The following is a 22,127-nucleotide window of genomic DNA, read 5'->3' on the forward strand; positions in this document are numbered from 1 at the left end:
AAAGCACTCCAAATGTCCACTTGCAGATTCTACAAAAACGGTGTTTCAGAGCTGCTCAAGCAAAGGAAAGGTTCAACTCTGTGAGATGAATGCACAAGTCACAAAGATGTTTGTGAGCATGCTTCAGTATATTTTTAATGTGAAAATATTTCCTTTTCCACCATTGGCATCAAAGTGCTCCAAATGTACACTTGCAGATACTACAAAAGGAGTGTTTCAAAACTGCACAATGAAAAGTATCATTCAACTCTGTGAGGTGAATGCACACATCACAAAGAAGTGTGTTAGAATACTTCCCTCTAATTTTATGTGAAGGTATTTCTTTTTCCACCATAGGCCTCAAAGCGCTCCAAATGTCCACTTGCAGATTCTACAAAGAAAGTGCTTCAAGGCTGCTCAATGAAAAGTAAGGTTCAACTCTGTGAGATGAATTCACAAATCATGAAGAAGTTTGTCAGAATTCTTCTGACTAGTTTTTATATGAAGATATTCCCTTTTCCACAATAGGCTTTAAAACGCTCCAAATGTCCCCTCGCAGATTCTACAAAAAGCGTGTTTCAAAGCTGCTCAATCAAAAGAAATGTTCAACTCTGTGAGATGAATGCACCCGCCACAGAGAAGTTTGTGAGAGTCCTTCTGTCTAGTTTCTATTTGAAGATATTTCCTTTCACACCATAGGACTAAAGGTGCTCCAAATGTTCACTTGCAGATTCTACAAAAAGAGTTTTTTAAAACTGCTCATTGAAAACTAAAGTTCTACTCTGTGAGATGATTGCACACATCCAAAGTAGTTTGTCAGAATGCTTCTGTCTAGATTTTATGTGAAGGTATTTCCTTTTCCACCATTGGTCTCAAAGCGCTCGAAATGTCCACTTGCAGATTCTACAAAAGAGTGTTTAAAAGTTGCTTAATCAAAAGAAAGTTTCAACTCTTTGAGATGAATGCACACTTCACCAAGAAGGAGTTTGTCAGAATGCTTCTGTCTAGTTTTTATGTGAAGATATTTCCATTTACACAATAGGACTCAAAGCACTCCAAATGTCCACTGGCAGATTCTACATAAAGAGTGTTACAAAACTGCTCAATGAAAAGTAAGGTTCAATTCTGTGAGATAATTGCACACATCACAAAGAAGTTTGTCAGAATGCTTCTGTCTGGTTTTTATGTGAACATATTTACTTTTCCACCATAGGTCTCAAAGTGCCACAGATGTCCACTCGCAGATTCTACAAAAAGAGTGTTTCAAAGCTGCTCAATGAAAAGTAAGGTTCAACTCTGTGAGATGAATGCACACACGACAAAGGAATTTGTCAGAATCCTTCTGTCTCGTTATTATGTTAAGGTAATTCCTTTTCCACCATAGACCTAAGAGTGCTCCAAATGTCCACTTGTAGATTCTACAGAGAGTTTCAAAACTGCTCAATGAAAAGTAAGGTTCAACTCTGTGAGATGAATGCACACATCACAAAGAAGTTTGTCAGAATGCTTCTGTATATTTTTCATGGGAAGATAATTCCTTTTCCACCATAGGACACAAAGCACTCCAAATGTCCACTTTCAAATTCTACAAAAAGAGTGTTTCAAAGCTGCTCAATCAAAGGAAATGTCCAACCCTGTGAGATGAATGCACACATCACAAAATGTTTGTCAGAATGCTTCTGTCTGGTTTTTATGTGAAGATATTTCCTTTTCCACCATAGGCCCCAAAGTGCTCCAAACGGCCACTTGTAGATACTACAGAAAGAGTTTTTCAAAACTGCTCAATGAAACGTAAGGTACAATTCTCTGAGATGAATGTATACATGACTAAGAAGTTTTTCAGAATGCTTCTGTCTAGTTTTTATGAGAAGATATTTGCTTTTTCACCATAGGCCACAAAGCGCTCCAAATGTGCACTTGAAGATTCTCCAAAAAGTCATTCAAAGCTGCTCAACCAAAAGAAATGCTCCACTCTGTGAGATGAATGCACCCATCACAAAGAAGTTTCTCAGAATGCTTCTTCTTTTATTACTATTATTATTATTATTATTAAACTTTAGGCTCTATGGTACATGTGCGCAACGTGCAGGTAAGTTACATATGTATACATGTGCCGTGCTGGTGCGCTGCACCCCCCAACTCGTCATCTAGCATTAGGTATATCTCCCAATGCTATCCCACCCCCCTCCCCTCAGCCCACAACAGTCCCCGAAGTGTGATGTTCCCCTTCCTGTGTCCATGTGTTCTCATTGTTCAATTCTCACCTAGGAGTGAGAAAACGTGGTGTTTGGTTTTTTGTTCTTGCGATAGTTTACTCTTCTGTCTAGTTATTATATGAAGATATTACCTTTTCCACCATTGGCATCAAGGCGCCCCAAATGTCTACTTGCAGATTATATGAAAAAAATGTTTCAAAACTGCTCAATAAAAATTAAGGTTCAACTCCAACTCTGTGAGATGTAAGCACACATTTCAAAGAAGTTTGTCAGAATGCTTCTGTCTAGTATTTATGTAAATATATTTCCTTTTCCAACACGGGTATCAAAGCACTCCAAATCTCCACTTGTAGATTCTACAAAAAGAGGGTTTGAAAACTGCTCAATGAAAACTAATGTTCAACTCTGTGAGATGAATGTACACATCACAAAGAAGTTTGTCAGAATTCTTCTGCCTAGTTTTGATGTGAGGATATTTCATTTTCCACCACAGACCTCAAAGTGCTCCAAAACTCCACACGCAGATTCTACAAAAAGAGTGTTTGTGGGCTGCTCAATCCAAAGGAAGGTTGAACTTTGTGAGAAGAATGCACATATAACAAAGAAGATTGTCGGAATGCTTCTGTCTAATTTTTTTGTGAAGATATTTCCATTTCCACAATAGGCCTCAAAGCACTCCAAATGACCACTGGAAGATTCAACAAAAAGAGTGTTTCAAAACAGCTCAATGAAAAGTAAGGTTCAACTCTGTGAGATGAATGCACACATCACAAAGAAGTGTGTCAGAATGCTTCTGTCTAGTTATTATTTGAAGATACTTCCTTTTCCACCATAGGCCTAAATGCGCTCCAAATATCCACTTTCAGATTCTACAAAAAGAGTGTTTCAAGTCTGCTCAATCAAAAGAAAGGTTCAACTCCGTGAGATGAATGCACCCATCACAAAGAACTTTGTCAAAATGCTTCTGGGTGGTTTTTAGGTGAAGATATTTCCTTTGAAACCATAGGCTTCAAAGCGTTCCAAATGTCCACTTGCAGATTCTACAAAAAGAGTGTTTCAAACTGCTCAATAAAAAGAAAGGTTCAGCTCTGTGCAATGAATGCACACATCCCAAAGAAGTTTGTGAGAATGCTTCTGTCTATTTTTTGTGTGAAGAAATTTTCTTTTCCAACATAGTTCTCAAAGTCCTCCAAACGTCCACTTGTAGATTCTACAAAAATAGGGTTTCAAAACTGTTCAATGAAAGGAAGGTTCTACTCGGTGAGATGAATGCACACATTACAAAGGAGTTTGATGGAATGTTTCCGTATACTTTTTAAGTGAAGATATTCCCTTTTCCCCCACAGGTCTCTGTCTAATTATTATGTGAAGATAGTTCCTTTTCCACCATAGGCTCAAATGTGCACCAAATGTCCACTTGCAGATTCTACAAAAAGAGTTTTTCAAAGCTGCTCAATCAAAAGAAAGGTTCAACCCTGTGAGACGAATGCACACATCACAAAGAAGTTCGTCAGAATGCTTCTGGCTGGTTTTTATGTGAAGATATTTTTTATCCCACCATGGGCCTCAAAGCGCTCCAAGTGTCCACTTGCAGATTCTACCAAAAGAGTGTTTCAAAGCTTCTCCATCAACAGAAAGGTTCAACTACGTGAGATGAGTGCACCCATCACAAAGAAGTTTCTCAGAATGCTTTTGTCTAGTTATTATATGAAGATGTTTCGTTATACACCACAGGCCTCAAGGCGCTCCAAATGTCTACCTGCAGATTCTATAAAAAGAGGATTTCAAAACTGCTCAATGACAACCAAGGTTCAACTCTGTGAGATGAATGCACAGAATACAAAGAAGTTTGTGAGAATGATTTGTCTGGTTTTAATGTGAAGATATCTCCTTTTCCACTACAGGCCTCCAAGAGCTCCAAATGTCCACTTGCAGATTCTACAAAAAGAGTGTTTCAAAACTGCTCAATGAAAACTAAGATTCAAATCTGTGAGATGAATGCACACATCACAAAGAAGTTTGACGGAATTCTTCAATCTCGATTTATGTGAAGATATTACCTTTTCCACCATAGGCCTCAAACACTCCAAATGTCCACTTGCAGATTCTACAAAAACGGTGTTTCAGAGCTGCTCAAGCAAAGGAAAGGTTCAACTCTGTGAGATGAATGCACCAGTCACAAAGATGTTTGTGAGCATGCTTCAGTATATTTTTAATGTGAAAATATTTCCTTTTCCACCATTGGCATCAAAGTGCTCCAAATGTACACTTGCAGATACTACAAAAGGAGTGTTTCAAAACTGCACAATGAAAAGTATCATTCAACTCTGTGAGGTGAATGCACACATCACAAAGAAGTGTGTTAGAATACTTCCCTCTAATTTTATGTGAAGGTATTTCTTTTTCCACCATAGGCCTCAAAGCGCTCCAAATGTCCACTTGCAGATTCTACAAAGAAAGTGCTTCAAGGCTGCTCAATGAAAAGTAAGGTTCAACTCTGTGAGATGAATTCACAAATCATGAAGAAGTTTGTCAGAATTCTTCTGACTAGTTTTTATATGAAGATATTCCCTTTTCCACAATAGGCTTTAAAACGCTCCAAATGTCCCTTCGCAGATTCTACAAAAAGCGAGTTTCAAAGCTGCTCAATCAAAAGAAATGTTCCAGTCTGTGAGATGAATGCACCCGTCACAGAGAAGTTTGTGAGAGTCCTTCTGTCTAGTTTCTATTTGAAGATATTTCCTTTCCCACCATAGGACTAAAGGTGCTCCAAATGTTCACTTGCAGATTCTACAAAAAGAGATTTTTAAAACTGCTCATTGAAAACTAAAGTTCTACTCTGTGAGATGAATGCACACATCCAAAGTAGTTTGTCAGAATGCTTCTGTCTAGATTTTATGTGAAGGTATTTCCTTTTCCACCATTGGTCTCAAAGCGCTCGAAATGTCCACTTGCAGATTCTACAAAAGAGTGTTTAAAAGTTGCTTAATCAAAAGAAAGTTTCAACTCTGTGAGATGAATGCACACTTCACAAAGAAGGAGTTTGTCAGAATGCTTCTGTCTAGTTTTTATGTGAAGATATTTCCATTTACACAATAGGACTCAAAGCACTCCAAATGTCCACTGGCAGATTCTACATAAAGAGTGTTACAAAACTGCTCAACGAAAAGTAAGGTTCAATTCTGTGAGATAATTGCACACATCACAAAGAAGTTTGTCAGAATGCTTCTGTCTGGTTTTTATGTGAACATATTTACTTTTCCACCATAGGTCTCAAAGTGCCACAAATGTCCACTCGCAGATTCTACAAAAAGAGTGTTTCAAAGCTGCTCAATGAAAAGTAAGGTTCAACTCTGTGAGATGAATGCACACACGACAAAGGAATTTGTCAGAATCCTTCTGTCTCGTTATTATGTTAAGGTAATTCCTTTTCCACCATAGACCTAAGAGTGCTCCAAATGTCCACTTGTAGATTCTACAGAGAGTTTCAAAACTGCTCAATGAAAAGTAAGGTTCAACTCTGTGAGATGAATGCACACATCACAAAGAAGTTTGTCAGAATGCTTCTGTATATTTTTCATGGGAAGATAATTCCTTTTCCACCATAGGACACAAAGCACTCCAAATGTCCACTTTCAAATTCTACAAAAAGAGTGTTTCAAAGCTGCTGAATCAAAAGAAATGTCCAACCCTGTGAGATGAATGCACACATCACAAAATGTTTGTCAGAATGCTTCTGTCTGGTTTTTATGTGAAGATATTTCCTTTTCCACCATAGGCCCCAAAGTGCTCCAAACGGCCACTTGTAGATACTACAGAAAGAGTTTTTCAAAACTGCTCAATGAAACTTAAGGTACAATTCTCTGAGATGAATGTATACATGACTGAGAAGTTTTTCAGAAGGCTTCTGTCTAGTTTTTATGAGAAGATATTTGCTTTTTCACCATAGGCCACAAAGCGCTCCAAATGTGCACTTGAAGATTCTCCAAAAAGTCATTCAAAGCTGCTCAACCAAAAGAAATGCTCCACTCTGTGAGATGAATGCACCCATCACAAAGAAGTTTCTCAGAAAGCTTCTTCTTTTATTACTATTATTATTATTATTATTAAACTTTAGGCTCTATGGTACATGTGCGCAACGTGCAGGTAAGTTACATATGTATACATGTGCCGTGCTGGTGCGCTGCACCCCCCAACTCGTCATCTAGCATTAGGTATATCTCCCAATGCTATCCCACCCCCCTCCCCTCAGCCCACAACAGTCCCCGAAGTGTGATGTTCCCCTTCCTGTGTCCATGTGTTCTCATTGTTCAATTCTCACCTAGGAGTGAGAAAACGTGGTGTTTGGTTTTTTGTTCTTGCGATAGTTTACTCTTCTGTCTAGTTATTATATGAAGATATTACCTTTTCCACCATTGGCATCAAGGCGCCCCAAATGTCTACTTGCAGATTATATGAAAAAAATGTTTCAAAACTGCTCAATAAAAATTAAGGTTCAACTCCAACTCTGTGAGATGTAAGCACACATTTCAAAGAAGTTTGTCAGAATGCTTCTGTCTAGTATTTATGTAAATATATTTCCTTTTCCAACACGGGTATCAAAGCACTCCAAATCTCCACTTGTAGATTCTACAAAAAGAGGGTTTGAAAACTGCTCAATGAAAACTAAGGTTCAACTCTGTGAGATGAATGTACACATCACAAAGAAGTTTGTCAGAATTCTTCTGCCTAGTTTTGATGTGAGGATATTTCATTTTCCACCACAGACCTCAAAGTGCTCCAAAACTCCACACGCAGATTCTACAAAAAGAGTGTTTGTGGGCTGCTCAATCCAAAGGAAGGTTGAACTTTGTGAGAAGAATGCACATATAACAAAGAAGATTGTCGGAATGCTTCTGTCTAATTTTTTTGTGAAGATATTTCCATTTCCACAATAGGCCTCAAAGCACTCCAAATGACCACTGGAAGATTCAACAAAAAGAGTGTTTCAAAACAGCTCAATGAAAAGTAAGGTTCAACTCTGTGAGATGAATGCACACATCACAAAGAAGTGTGTCAGAATGCTTCTGTCTAGTTATTATTTGAAGATACTTCCTTTTCCACCATAGGCCTAAATGCGCTCCAAATATCCACTTTCAGATTCTACAAAAAGAGTGTTTCAAGTCTGCTCAATCAAAAGAAAGGTTCAACTCCGTGAGATGAATGCACCCATCACAAAGAACTTTGTCAAAATGCTTCTGGGTGGTTTTTAGGTGAAGATATTTCCTTTGAAACCATAGGCTTCAAAGCGTTCCAAATGTCCACTTGCAGATTCTACAAAAAGAGTGTTTCAAACTGCTCAATAAAAAGAAAGGTTCAGCTCTGTGCAATGAATGCACACATCCCAAAGAAGTTTGTGAGAATGCTTCTGTCTATTTTTTGTGTGAAGAAATTTTCTTTTCCAACATAGGCCTCAAAGTCCTCCAAACGTCCACTTGTAGATTCTACAAAAATAGGGTTTCAAAACTGTTCAATGAAAGGAAGGTTCTACTCGGTGAGATGAATGCACACATTACAAAGGAGTTTGATGGAATGTTTCCGTATACTTTTTAAGTGAAGATATTCCCTTTTCCCCCACAGGTCTCTGTCTAATTATTATGTGAAGATAGTTCCTTTTCCACCATAGGCTCAAATGTGCACCAAATGTCCACTTGCAGATTCTACAAAAAGAGTTTTTCAAAGCTGCTCAATCAAAAGAAAGGTTCAACCCTGTGAGACGAATGCACACATCACAAAGAAGTTCGTCAGAATGCTTCTGGCTGGTTTTTATGTGAAGATATTTTTTATCCCACCATGGGCCTCAAAGCGCTCCAAGTGTCCACTTGCAGATTCTACCAAAAGAGTGTTTCAAAGCTTCTCCATCAACAGAAAGGTTCAACTACGTGAGATGAGTGCACCCATCACAAAGAAGTTTCTCAGAATGATTTTGTCTAGTTATTATATGAAGATGTTTCGTTTACACCACAGGCCTCAAGGCGCTCCAAATGTCTACCTGCAGATTCTATAAAAAGAGGATTTCAAAACTGCTCAATGACAACCAAGGTTCAACTCTGTGAGATGAATGCACAGAATACAAAGAAGTTTGTGAGAATGATTTGTCTGGTTTTAATGTGAAGATATCTCCTTTTCCACTACAGGCCTCCAAGAGCTCCAAATGTCCACTTGCAGATTCTACAAAAAGAGTGTTTCAAAACTGCTCAATGAAAACTAAGATTCAACTCTGTGAGATGAATGCACACATCACAAAGAAGTTTGACGGAATTCTTCAATCTCGATTTATGTGAAGATATTACCTTTTCCACCATAGGCCTCAAACACTCCAAATGTCCACTTGCAGATTCTACAAAAACGGTGTTTCAGAGCTGCTCAAGCAAAGGAAAGGTTCAACTCTGTGAGATGAATGCACCAGTCACAAAGATGTTTGTGAGCATGCTTCAGTATATTTTTAATGTGAAAATATTTCCTTTTCCACCATTGGCATCAAAGTGCTCCAAATGTACACTTGCAGATACTACAAAAGGAGTGTTTCAAAACTGCACAATGAAAAGTATCATTCAACTCTGTGAGGTGAATGCACACATCACAAAGAAGTGTGTTAGAATACTTCCCTCTAATTTTATGTGAAGGTATTTCTTTTTCCACCATAGGCCTCAAAGCGCTCCAAATGTCCACTTGCAGATTCTACAAAGAAAGTGCTTCAAGGCTGCTCAATGAAAAGTAAGGTTCAACTCTGTGAGATGAATTCACAAATCATGAAGAAGTTTGTCAGAATTCTTCTGACTAGTTTTTATATGAAGATATTCCCTTTTCCACAATAGGCTTTAAAACGCTCCAAATGTCCCTTCGCAGATTCTACAAAAAGCGAGTTTCAAAGCTGCTCAATCAAAAGAAATGTTCCAGTCTGTGAGATGAATGCACCCGTCACAGACAAGTTTGTGAGAGTCCTTCAGTCTAGTTTCTATCTGAAGATATTTCCTTTCCCACCATAGGACTAAAGGTGCTCCAAATGTTCACTTGCAGATTCTACAAAAAGAGTTTTTTAAAACTGCTCATTGAAAACTAAAGTTCTACTCTGTGAGATGAATGCAGACATCCAAAGTAGTTTGTCAGAATGCTTCTGTCTAGATTTTATGTGAAGGTATTTCCTTTTCCACCATTGGTCTCAAAGCGCTCGAAATGTCCACTTGCAGATTCTAAAAAAGAGTGTTTAAAAGTTGCTTAATCAAAAGAAAGTTTCAACTCTGTGAGATGAATGCACACTTCACCAAGAAGAAGTTTGTCAGAATGCTTCTGTCTAGTTTTTATGTGAAGATATTTCCATTTACACAATAGGACTCAAAGCACTCCAAATGTCCACTGGCAGATTCTACATAAAGAGTGTTACAAAACTGCTCAATGAAAAGTAAGGTTCAATTCTGTGAGATAATTGCACACATCACAAAGAAGTTTTCAGAATGCTTCTGTCTGGTTTTTATGTGAACATATTTACTTTTCCACCATAGGTCTCAAAGTGCCACAAATGTCCACTCGCAGATTCTACAAAAAGAGTGTTTCAAAGCTGCTCAATGAAAAGTAAGGTTCAACTCTGTGAGATGAATGCACACACGACAAAGGAATTTGTCAGAATCCTTCTGTCTCGTTATTATGTTAAGGTAATTCCTTTTCCACCATAGACCTAAGAGTGCTCCAAATGTCCACTTGTAGATTCTACAGAGAGTTTCAAAACTGCTCAATGAAAAGCAAGGTTCAACTCTGTGAGATGAATGCACACATCACAAAGAAGTTTGTCAGAATGCTTCTGTATATTTTTCATGGGAAGATAATTCCTTTTCCACCATAGGACACAAAGCACTCCAAATGTCCACTTTCAAATTCTACAAAAAGAGTGTTTCAAAGCTGCTCAATCAAAAGAAATGTCCAACCCTGTGAGATGAATGCACACATCACAAAATGTTTGTCAGAATGCTTCTGTCTGGTTTTTATGTGAAGATATTTCCTTTTCCACCATAGGCCCCAAAGTGCTCCAAACGGCCACTTGTAGATACTACAGAAAGAGTTTTTCAAAACTGCTCAATGAAACGTAAGGTACAATTCTCTGAGATGAATGTATGCATGACTAAGAAGTTTTTCAGAATGCTTCTGTCTAGTTTTTATGAGAAGATATTTGCTTTTTCACCATAGGCCACAAAGCGCTCCAAATGTGCACTTGAAGATTCTCCAAAAAGTCATTCAAAGCTGCTCAACCAAAAGAAATGCTCCACTCTGTGAGATGAATGCATCCATCACAAAGAAGTTTCTCAGAATGCTTCTTCTTTTATTATTATTATTATTATTATTATTATTATTATTATTATTATACTTTAGGCTCTATGGTACATGTGCGCAACGTGCAGGTAAGTTACATATGTATACATGTGCCGTGCTGGTGCGCTGCACCCCCCAACTCGTCATCTAGCATTAGGTATATCTCCCAATGCTATCCCACCCCCCTCCCCACAGCCCACAACAGTCCCCGAAGTGTGATGTTCCCCTTCCTGTGTCCATGTGTTCTCATTGTTCAATTCTCACCTATGAGTGAGAAAACGTGGTGTTTGGTTTTTTGTTCTTGCGATAGTTTACTCTTCTGTCTAGTTATTATATGAAGATATTACCTTTTCCACCATTGGCATCAAGGCGCCCCAAATGTCTACTTGCAGATTATATGAAAAAAATGTTTCAAAACTGCTCAATAAAAATTAAGGTTCAACTCCAACTCTGTGAGATGAAAGCACACATTTCAAAGAAGTTTGTCAGAATGCTTCTGTCTAGTATTTAGGTAAATATATTTCCTTTTCCAACACGGGTATCAAAGCACTCCAAATCTCCACTTGTAGATTCTACAAAAAGAGGGTTTGAAAACTGCTCAATGAAAACTAAGGTTCAACTCTGTGAGATGAATGTACACATCACAAAGAAGTTTGTCAGAATTCTTCTGCCTAGTTTTGATGTGAGGATATTTCATTTTCCACCACAGACCTCAAAGTGCTCCAAAACTCCACACGCAGATTCTACAAAAAGAGTGTTTGTGGGCTGCTCAATCCAAAGGAAGGTTGAACTTTGTGAGAAGAATGCACATATAACAAAGAAGATTGTCGGAATGCTTCTGTCTAATTTTTTTGTGAAGATATTTCCATTACCACAATAGGCCTCAAAGCACTCCAAATGACCACTGGAAGATTCAACAAAAAGAGTGTTTCAAAACAGCTCAATGAAAACTAAGGTTCAACTCTGTGAGATGAATGCACACATCACAAAGAAGTTTGACGGAATCCTTCAATCTCGATTTATGTGAAGATATTACCTTTTCCACCATAGGCCTCAAAGCACTCCAAATGTCCACTTGCAGATTCTACAAAAACGGTGTTTCAGAGCTGCTCAAGCAAAGGAAAGGTTCAACTCTGTGAGATGAATGCACAAGTCACAAAGATGTTTGTGAGCATGCTTCAGTATATTTTTAATGTGAAAATATTTCCTTTTCCACCATTGGCATCAAAGGGCTCCAAATGTACACTTGCAGATACTACAAAAGGAGTGTTTCAAAACTGCACAATGAAAAGTATCATTCAACTCTGTGAGGTGAATGCACACATCACAAAGTAGTGTGTTAGAATACTTCCCTCTAATTTTATGTGAAGGTATTTCTTTTTCCACCATAGGCCTCAATGCGCTCCAAATGTCCACTTGCAGATTCTACAAAGAAAGTGCTTCAAGGCTGCTCAATGAAAAGTAAGGTTCAACTCTGTGAGATGAATTCACAAATCATGAAGAAGTTTGTCAGAATTCTTCTGACTAGTTTTTATATGAAGATATTCCCTTTTCCACAATAGGCTTTAAAACACTCCAAATGTCCTCTCGCAGATTCTACAAAAAGCGTGTTTCAAAGCTGCTCAATCAAAAGAAATCTTCCACTCTGTGAGATGAATGCACCCGTCACAGACAAGTTTGTGAGAGTCCTTAAGTCTAGTTTCTATTTGAAGATATTTCCTTTCCCACCATAGGACTAAAGGTGCTCCAAATGTTCACTTGCAGATTCTACAAAAAGAGTTTTTTAAAACTGCTCATTGAAAACTAAAGTTCTACTCTGTGAGATGAATGCAGACATCCAAAGTAGTTTGTCAGAATGCTTCTGTCTAGATTTTATGTGAAGGTATTTCCTTTTCCACCATTGGTCTCAAAGCGCTCGAAATGTCCACTTGCAGATTCTACAAAAGAGTGTTTAAAAGTTGCTTAATCAAAAGAAAGTTTCAACTCTGTGAGATGAATGCACACTTCACCAAGAAGAAGTTTGTCAGAATGCTTCTGTCTAGTTTTTATGTGAAGATATTTCCATTTACACAATAGGACTCAAAGCACTCCAAATGTCCACTGGCAGATTCTACATAAAGAGTGTTACAAAACTGCTCAATGAAAAGTAAGGTTCAATTCTGTGAGATAATTGCACACATCACAAAGAAGTTTGTCAGAATGCTTCTGTCTGGTTTTTATGTGAACATATTTACTTTTCCACCATAGGTCTCAAAGTGCCACAAATGTCCACTCGCAGATTCTACAAAAAGAGTGTTTCAAAGCTGCTCAATGAAAAGTAAGGTTCAACTCTGTGAGATGAATGCACACACGACAAAGGAATTTGTCAGAATCCTTCTGTCTCGTTATTATGTTAAGGTAATTCCTTTTCCACCATAGACCTAAGAGTGCTCCAAATGTCCACTTGTAGATTCTACAGAGAGTTTCAAAACTGCTCAATGAAAAGCAAGGTTCAACTCTGTGAGATGAATGCACACATCACAAAGAAGTTTGTCAGAATGCTTCTGTATATTTTTCATGGGAAGATAATTCCTTTTCCACCATAGGACACAAAGCACTCCAAATGTCCACTTTCAAATTATACAAAAAGAGTGTTTCAAAGCTGCTCAATCAAAAGAAATGTGCAACCCTGTGAGATGAATGCACACATCACAAAATGTTTGTCAGAATGCTTCTGTCTGGTTTTTATGTGAAGATATTTCCTTTTCCAACATAGGCCCCAAAGTGCTCCAAACGGCCACTTGTAGATACTACAGAAAGAGTTTTTCAAAACTGCTCAATGAAACGTAAGGTACAATTCTCTGAGATGAATGTATACATGACTAAGAAGTTTTTCAGTATGCTTTTGTCTAGTTTTTATGAGAAGATATTTGCTTTTTCACCATAGGCCACAAAGCGCTCCAAATGTGCACTTGAAGATTCTCCAAAAAGTCATTCAAAGCTGCTCAACCAAAAGAAATGCTCCACTCTGTGAGATGAATGCACCCATCACAAAGAAGTTTCTCAGAATGCTTCTTCTTTTATTATTATTATTATTATTATTATTATTATTATTATTATTATACTTTAGGCTCTATGGTACATGTGCGCAACGTGCAGGTAAGTTACATATGTATACATGTGCCGTGCTGGTGCGCTGCACCCCCCAACTCGTCATCTAGCATTAGGTATATCTCCCAATGCTATCCCACCCCCCTCCCCACAGCCCACAACAGTCCCCGAAGTGTGATGTTCCCCTTCCTGTGTCCATGTGTTCTCATTGTTCAATTCTCACCTATGAGTGAGAAAACGTGGTGTTTGGTTTTTTGTTCTTGCGATAGTTTACTCTTCTGTCTAGTTATTATATGAAGATATTACCTTTTCCACCATTGGCATCAAGGCGCCCCAAATGTCTACTTGCAGATTATATGAAAAAAATGTTTCAAAACTGCTCAATAAAAATTAAGGTTCAACTCCAACTCTGTGAGATGAAAGCACACATTTCAAAGAGGTTTGTCAGAATGCTTCTGTCTAGTATTTATGTAAATATATTTCCTTTTCCAACACGGGTATCAAAGCACTCCAAATCTCCACTTGTAGATTCTACAAAAAGAGGGTTTGAAAACTGCTCAATGAAAACTAATGTTCAACTCTGTGAGATGAATGTACACATCACAAAGAAGTTTGTCAGAATTCTTCTGCCTAGTTTTGATGTGAGGATATTTCATTTTCCACCACAGACCTCAAAGTGCTCCAAAACTCCACACGCAGATTCTACAAAAAGAGTGTTTGTGGGCTGCTCAATCCAAAGGATGGTTGAACTTTGTGAGAAGAATGCACATATAACAAAAAGATTGTCGGAATGCTTCTGTCTAATTTTTTTGTGAAGATATTTCCATTTCCACAATAGGCCTCAAAGCACTCCAAATGACCACTGGAAGATTCAACAAAAAGAGTGTTTCAAAACAGCTCAATGAAAAGTAAGGTTCAACTCTGTGAGATGAATGCACACATCACAAAGAAGTGTGTCAGAATGCTTCTGTCTAGTTATTATTTGAAGATACTTCCTTTTCCACCATAGGCCTAAATGCGCTCCAAATATCCACTTTCAGGTTCTACAAAAAGAGTGTTTCAAGTCTGCTCAATCAAAAAAAGTTTCAACTCCGTGAGATGAATGCACACATCACAAAGAACTTTGTCAGAATGCTTCTGGGTGGTTTTTAGGTGAAGATATTTCCTTTGAAACCATAGGCTTCAAAGCGTTCCAAATGTCCACTTGCAGATTCTACAAAAAGAGTGTTTCAAACTGCTCAATACAAAGAAAGGTTCAGCTCTGTGCAATGAATGCACACATCCCAAAGATGTTTGTGAGAATGCTTCTGTCTATTTTTTGTGTGAAGAAATTTTCTTTTCCAACATAGGCCTCAAAGTCCTCCAAACGTCCACTTGTAGATTCTACAAAAAGAGGGTTTCAAAACTGTTCAATGAAAGGAAGGTTCTACTCGGTGAGATGAATGCACACATTACAAAGGAGTTTGATGGAATGTTTCCGTATACTTTTTAAGTGAAGATATTCCCTTTTCCCCCATAGGCCTCTGTCTAATTATTATGTGAAGATAGTTCCTTTTCCACCATAGGCTCAAATGTGCACCAAATGTCCACTTGCAGATTCTACAAAAACAGTTTTTCAAAGCTGCTCAATCAAAAGAAAGGTTCAACCCTGTGAGACGAATGCACACATCACAAAGAAGTGCGTCAGAATGCTTCTGGCTGGTTTTTATGTGAAGATATTTTTTTTCCCACCATGGGCCTCAAAGCGCTCCAAGTGTCCACTTGCAGATTCTACCAAAAGAGTGTTTCAAAGCTTCTCCATCAAAAGAAAGGTTCAAGTACGTGAGATGAGTGCACCCATCACAAAGGAGTTTCTCAGAATGCTTTTGTCTAGTTATTATATGAAGATGTTTCGTTATACACCACAGGCCTCAAGGCGCTCCAAATGTCTACCTGCAGATTCTATAAAAAGAGGATTTCAAAACTGCTCAATGACAACCAAGGTTCAACTCTGTGAGATGAATGCACAGAATACAAAGAAGTTTGTGAGAATGATTTGTCTGGTTTTAATGTGAAGATATCTCCTTTTCCACTACAGGCCTCCAAGAGCTCCAAATGTCCACTTGCAGATTCTACAAAAAGAGTGTTTCAAAACTGCTCAATGAAAACTAAGGTTCAACTCTGTGAGATGAATGCACACATCACAAAGAAGTTTGACGGAATTCTTCAATCTCGATTTATGTGAAGATATTACCTTTTCCACCATAGGCCTCAAAGCACTCCAAATGTCCACTTGCAGATTCTACAAAAACGGTGTTTCAGAGCTGCTCAAGCAAAGGAAAGTTTCAACTCTGTGAGATGAATGCACAAGTCACAAAGATGTTTGTGAGCATGCTTCAGTATATTTTTAATGTGAAAATATTTAATTTTCCACCATTGGCATCAAAGTGCTCCAAATGTACACTTGCAGATACTAAAAAAGGAGTGTTTCACAACTGCACAATGAAAGGTATCATTCAACTCTGTGAGGTGAATGCACACATCACAAAAAAGTGTGTTAGAATACTTCCCTCTAATTTTATGTGAAGGTATTTCTTTTTCCACCAGAGGCCTCAATGCGCTCCAAATGTCCACTTGCAGATTCTACAAAGAAAGTGCTTCAAGGCTGCTCAATGAAAAGTAAGGTTCAACTCTGTGAGATGAATTCACAAATCATGAAGAAGTTTGTCAGAATTCTTCTGACTAGTTTTTATATGAAGATATTCCCTTTTCCACAATAGGCTTTAAAACGCTCCAAATGTCCTCTCGCAGATTCTACAAAAAGCGTGTTTCAAAGCTGCTCAATCAAAAGAAATGTTCCACTCTGTGAGATGAATGCACCCGTCACAGAGAAGTTTGTGAGAGTCCTTCTGTCTAGTTTCTATTTGAAGATATTTCCTTTCCCACCATAGGACTAAAGGTGCTCCAAATGTTCACTTGCAGATTCTACAAAAAGAGTTTTTTAAAACTGCTCATTGAAAACTAAAGTTCTACTCTGTGAGATGAATGCACACATCCAAAGTAGTTTGTCAGAATGCTTCTGTCTAGATTTTATGTGAAGGTATTTCCTTTTCCACCATTGGTCTCAAAGCGCTCGAAATGTCCACTTGCAGATTCTACAAAAGAGTATTTAAAAGTTGCTTAATCAAAAGAAAGTTTCAACTCTGTGAGATGAATGCACACTTCACCAAGAAGGAGTTTGTCAGAATGCTTCTGTCTAGTTTTTATGTGAAGATATTTCCATTTACACAATAGGACTCAAAGCACTCTAAATGTCCACTGGCAGATTCTACATAAAGAGTGTTACAAAACTGCTCAATGAAAATTAAGGTTCAATTCTGTGAGATAATTGCACACATCACAAAGAAGTTTGTCAGAATGCTTCTGTCTGGTTTTTATGTGAACATATTTACTTTTCCACCATAGGTCTCAAAGTGCCACAAATGTCCACTCGCAGATTCTACAAAAAGAGTGTTTCAAAGCTGCTCAATGAAAAGTAAGGTTCAACTGTGTGAGATGAATGCACACACGACAAAGGAATTTGTCAGAATCCTTCTGTCTCGTTATTATGTTAAGGTAATTCCTTTTCCACCATAGACCTAAGAGTGCTCCAAATGTCCACTTGTAGATTCTACAGAGAGTTTCAAAACTGCTCAATGAAAAGTAAGGTTCCACTCTGTGAGATGAATGCACACATCACAAAGAAGTGTGTCAGAATGCTTCTGTATATTTTTCATGGGAAGATAATTCCTTTTCCACCATAGGACACAAAGCACTCCAAATATCCACTTTCAAATTCTACAAAAAGAGTGTTTCAAAGCTGCTCAATCAAAGGAAATGTCCAACCCTGTGAGATGAATGCACACATCACAAAATGTTTGTCAGAATGCTTCTGTCTGGTTTTTATGTGAAGATATTTCCTTTTCCACCATAGGCCCCAAAGTGCTCCAAACGGCCACTTGTAGATACTACAGAAAGAGTTTTTCAAAACTGCTCAATGAAACTTAAGGTACAATTCTCTGAGATGAATGTATACATGACTGAGAAGTTTTTCAGAATGCTTCTGTCTAGTTTTTATGAGAAGATATTTGCTTTTTCACCATAGGCCACAAAGCGCTCCAAATGTGCACTTGAAGATTCTCCAAAAAGTCATTCAAAGCTGCTCAACCAAAAGAAATGCTCCACTCTGTGAGATGAATGCACCCATCACAAAGAAGTTTCTCAGAATGCTTCTTCTTTTATTATTATTATTATTATTATTATTATACTTTAGGCTCTATGGTACATGTGCGCAACGTGCAGGTAAGTTACATATGTATACATGTGCCGTGCTGGTGCGCTGCACCCCCCAACTCGTCATCTAGCATTAGGTATATCTCCCAATGCTATCCCACCTCCCTCCCCCCAGCCCACAACAGTCCCCGAAGTGTGATGTTCCCCTTCCTGTGTCCATGTGTTCTCATTGTTCAATTCTCACCTATGAGTGAGAAACCGTGGTGTTTGGTTTTTTGTTCTTGCGATAGTTTACTCTTCTGTCTAGTTATTATATGAAGATATTACCTTTTCCACCATTGGCATCAAGGCGCCCCAAATGTCTACTTGCAGATTATATGAAAAAAATGTTTCAAAACTGCTCAATAAAAATTAAGGTTCAACTCCAACTCTGTGAGATGAAAGCACACATTTCAAAGAAGTTTGTCAGAATGCTTCTGTCTAGTATTTATGTAAATATATTTCCTTTTCCAACACGGGTATCAAAGCACTCCAAATCTCCACTTGTAGATTCTACAAAAAGAGGGTTTGAAAACTGCTCAATGAAAACTAAGGTTCAACTCTGTGAGATGAGTGTACACATCACAAAGAAGTTTGTCAGAATTCTTCTGCCTAGTTTTTATGTGAGGATATTTCATTTTCCACCACAGACCTCAAAGTGCTCCAAAACTCCACACGCAGATTCTACAAAAAGAGTGTTTGTGGGCTGCTCAATCCAAAGGAAGGTTGAACTTTGTGAGAAGAATGCACATATAACAAAGAAGATTGTCGGAATGCTTCTGTCTAATTTTTTTGTGAATATATTTCCATTTCCACAATAGGCCTCAAAGCACTCAAAATGACCACTGGAAGATTCAACAAAAAGAGTGTTTCAAAACAGCTCAAAGAAAAGTAACGTTCAACTCTGTGAGATGAATGCACACATCACAAAGAAGTGTGTCAGAATGCTTCTGTCTAGTTATTATTTGAAGATACTTCCTTTTCCACCATAGGCCTAAATGCGCTCCAAATATCCACTTTCAGATTCTACAAAAAGAGTGTTTCAAGTCTGCTCAATCAAAAGAAAGGTTCAACTCCGTGAGATGAATGCACACATCACAAAGAACTTTGTCAGAATGCTTCTGGGTGGTTTTTAGGTGAAGATATTTCCTTTGAAACCATAGGCTTCAAAGCGTTCCAAATGTCCACTTGCAGATTCTACAAAAAGAGTGTTTCAAACTGCTCAATACAAAGAAAGGTTCAGCTCTGTGCAATGAATGCACACATCCCAAAGAAGTTTGTGAGAATGCTTCTGTCTATTTTTTGTGTGAAGAAATTTTCTTTTCCAACATAGGCCTCAAAGTCCTCCAAACGTCCACTTGTAGATTCTACAAAAAGAGGGTTTCAAAACTGTTCAATGAAAGGAAGGTTCTACTCGGTGAGATGAATGCACACATTACAAAGGAGTTTGATGGAATGTTTCCGTATACTTTTTAAGTGAAGATATTCCCTTTTCCCCCATAGGCCTCTGTCTAATTATTATGTGAAGATAGTTCCTTTTCCACCATAGGCTCAAATGTGCACCAAATGTCCACTTGCAGATTCTACAAAAAGAGTTTTTCAAAGCTGCTCAATCAAAAGAAAGGTTCAACCCTGTGGGACGAATGCACACATCACAAAGAAGTTCGTCGGAATGCTTCTGGCTGGTTTTTATGTGAAGATATTTTTTATCCCACCATGGGCCTCAAAGCGCTCCAAGTGTCCACTTGCAGATTCTACAAAAAGAGTGTTTCAAAGCTTCTCCATCAAAAGAAAGGTTCAACTACGTGAGATGAGTGCACCCATCACAAAGAAGTTTCTCAGAATGCTTTTGTCTAGTTATTATATGAAGATGTTTCGTTATACACCACAGGCCTCAAGGCGCTCCAAATGTCTACCTGCAGATTCTATAAAAAGAGGATTTCAAAACTGCTCAATGACAACGAAGGTTCAACTCTGTGAGATGAATGCACAGAATACAAAGAAGTTTGTGAGAATGGTTTGTCTGGTTTTAATGTGAAGATATCTCCTTTTCCACTACAGGCCTCCAAGAGCTCCAAATGTCCACTTGCAGATTCTACAAAAAGAGTGTTTCAAAACTGCTCAATGAAAACTAAGGTTCAACTCTGTGAGATGAATGCACACATCACAAAGGTGTTTGACGGAATTCTTCAATCTCGATTTATGTGAAGATATTACCTTTTCCACCATAGGCCTCAAAGCCCTCCAAATGTCCACTTGCAGATTCTACAAAAACGGTGTTTCAGAGCTGCTCAAGCAAAGGAAAGGTTCAACTCTGTGAGATGAATGCACAAGTCACAAAGATGTTTGTGAGCATGCTTCAGTATATTTTTAATGTGAAAATATTTCCTTTTCCACCATTGGCATCAAAGTGCTCCAAATGGACACTTGCAGGTACTACAAAAGGAGTGTTTCACAACTGCACAATGAAAAGTATCATTCAACTCTGTGAGGTGAATGCACACATCACAAAGAAGTGTGTTAGAATACTTCCCTCTAATTTTATGTGAAGGTATTTCTTTTTCCACCATAGGCCTCAAAGCGCTCCAAATGTCCACTTGCAGATTCTACAAAGAAAGTGCTTCAAGGCTGCTCAATGAAAAGTAAGGTTCAACCCTGTGAGATGAATTCACAAATCATGAAGAAGTTTGTCAGAATTCTTCTGACTAGTTTTTATATGAAGATATTCCCTTTTCCACAATAGTCTTTAAAATGCTCCAAATGTCCTCTCGCAGATTCTACAAAAAGCGTGTTTCAAAGCTGCTCAATCAAAAGAAATGTTCAACTCTGTGAGATGAATGCACCCGTCACAGAGAAGTTTGTGAGAGTCCTTCTGTCTAGTTTCTATTTGAAGATATTTCCTTTCCCACCATAGGACTAAAGGTGCTCCAAATGTTCACTAGCAGATTCTACAAAAAGAGTTTTTTAAAACTGCTCATTGAAAACTAAAGTTCTACTCTGTGAGATGAATGCACACATCCAAAGTAGTTTGTCAGAATGCTTCTGTCTAGATTTTATGTGAAGGTATTTCCTTTTCCACCATTGGTCTCAAAGCGCTCGAAATATCCACTTGCAGATTCTACAAAAGAGTGTTTAAAAGTTGCTTAATCAAAAGAAAGTTTCAACTCTGTGAGATGAATGCACAATTCACCAAGAAGGAGTTTGTCAGAATGCTTCTGTCAAGTTTTTATGTGAAGATATTTCCATTTACACAATAGGACTCAAAGCACTCCAAATGTCCACTGGCAGATTCTACATAAAGAGTGTTACAAAACTGCTCAATGAAAAGTAAGGTTCAATTCTGTGAGATAATTCCACACATCACAAAGAAGTTTGTCAGAATGATTCTGTCTGGTTTTTATGTGAACATATTTACTTTTCCACCATAGGTCTCAAAGTGCCACAAATGTCCACTCGCAGATTCTACAAAAAGAGTGTTTCAAAGCTGCTGAATGAAAAGTAAGGTTCAACTCTGTGAGATGAATGCACACACGACAAACGAATTTGTCAGAATCCTTCTGTCTCGTTATTATGTTAAGGTAATTCCTTTTCCACCATAGACCTAAGAGTGCTCCAAATGTCCACTTGTAGATTCTACAGAGAGTTTCAAAACTGCTCAATGAAAAGTAAGGTTCCACTCTGTGAGATGAATGCACACATCACAAAGAAGTGTGTCAGAATGCTTCTGTCTAGTTATTATTTGAAGATACTTCCTTTTCCACCATAGGCCTAAATGCGCTCCAAATATCCACTTTCAGATTCTACAAAAAGAGTGTTTCAAGTCTGCTCAATCAAAAGAAAGGTTCAACTCCGTGAGATGAATGCACACATCACAAAGAACTTTGTCAGAATGCTTCTGGGTGGTTTTTAGGTGAAGATATTTCCTTTGAAACCATAGGCTTCAAAGCGTTCCAAATGTCCACTTGCAGATTCTACAAAAAGAGTGTTTCAAACTGCTCAATAAAAAGAAAGGTTCAGCTCTGTGCAATGAATGCACACATCCCAAAGAAGTTTCTCAGAATGCTTCTGTCTATTTTTTGTGTGAAGAAATTTTCTTTTCCAACATAGGCCTCAAAGTCCTCCAAACGTCCACTTGTAGATCCTACAAAAATAGGGTTTCAAAACTGTTCAATGAAAGGAAGGTTCTACTCGGTGAGATGAATGCACACA

The sequence above is a fragment of the Pongo pygmaeus genome, chromosome 17 (assembly GCF_028885625.2).
Source record: "Pongo pygmaeus isolate AG05252 chromosome 17, NHGRI_mPonPyg2-v2.0_pri, whole genome shotgun sequence".
NCBI lineage: Eukaryota > Metazoa > Chordata > Mammalia > Primates > Hominidae > Pongo > Pongo pygmaeus.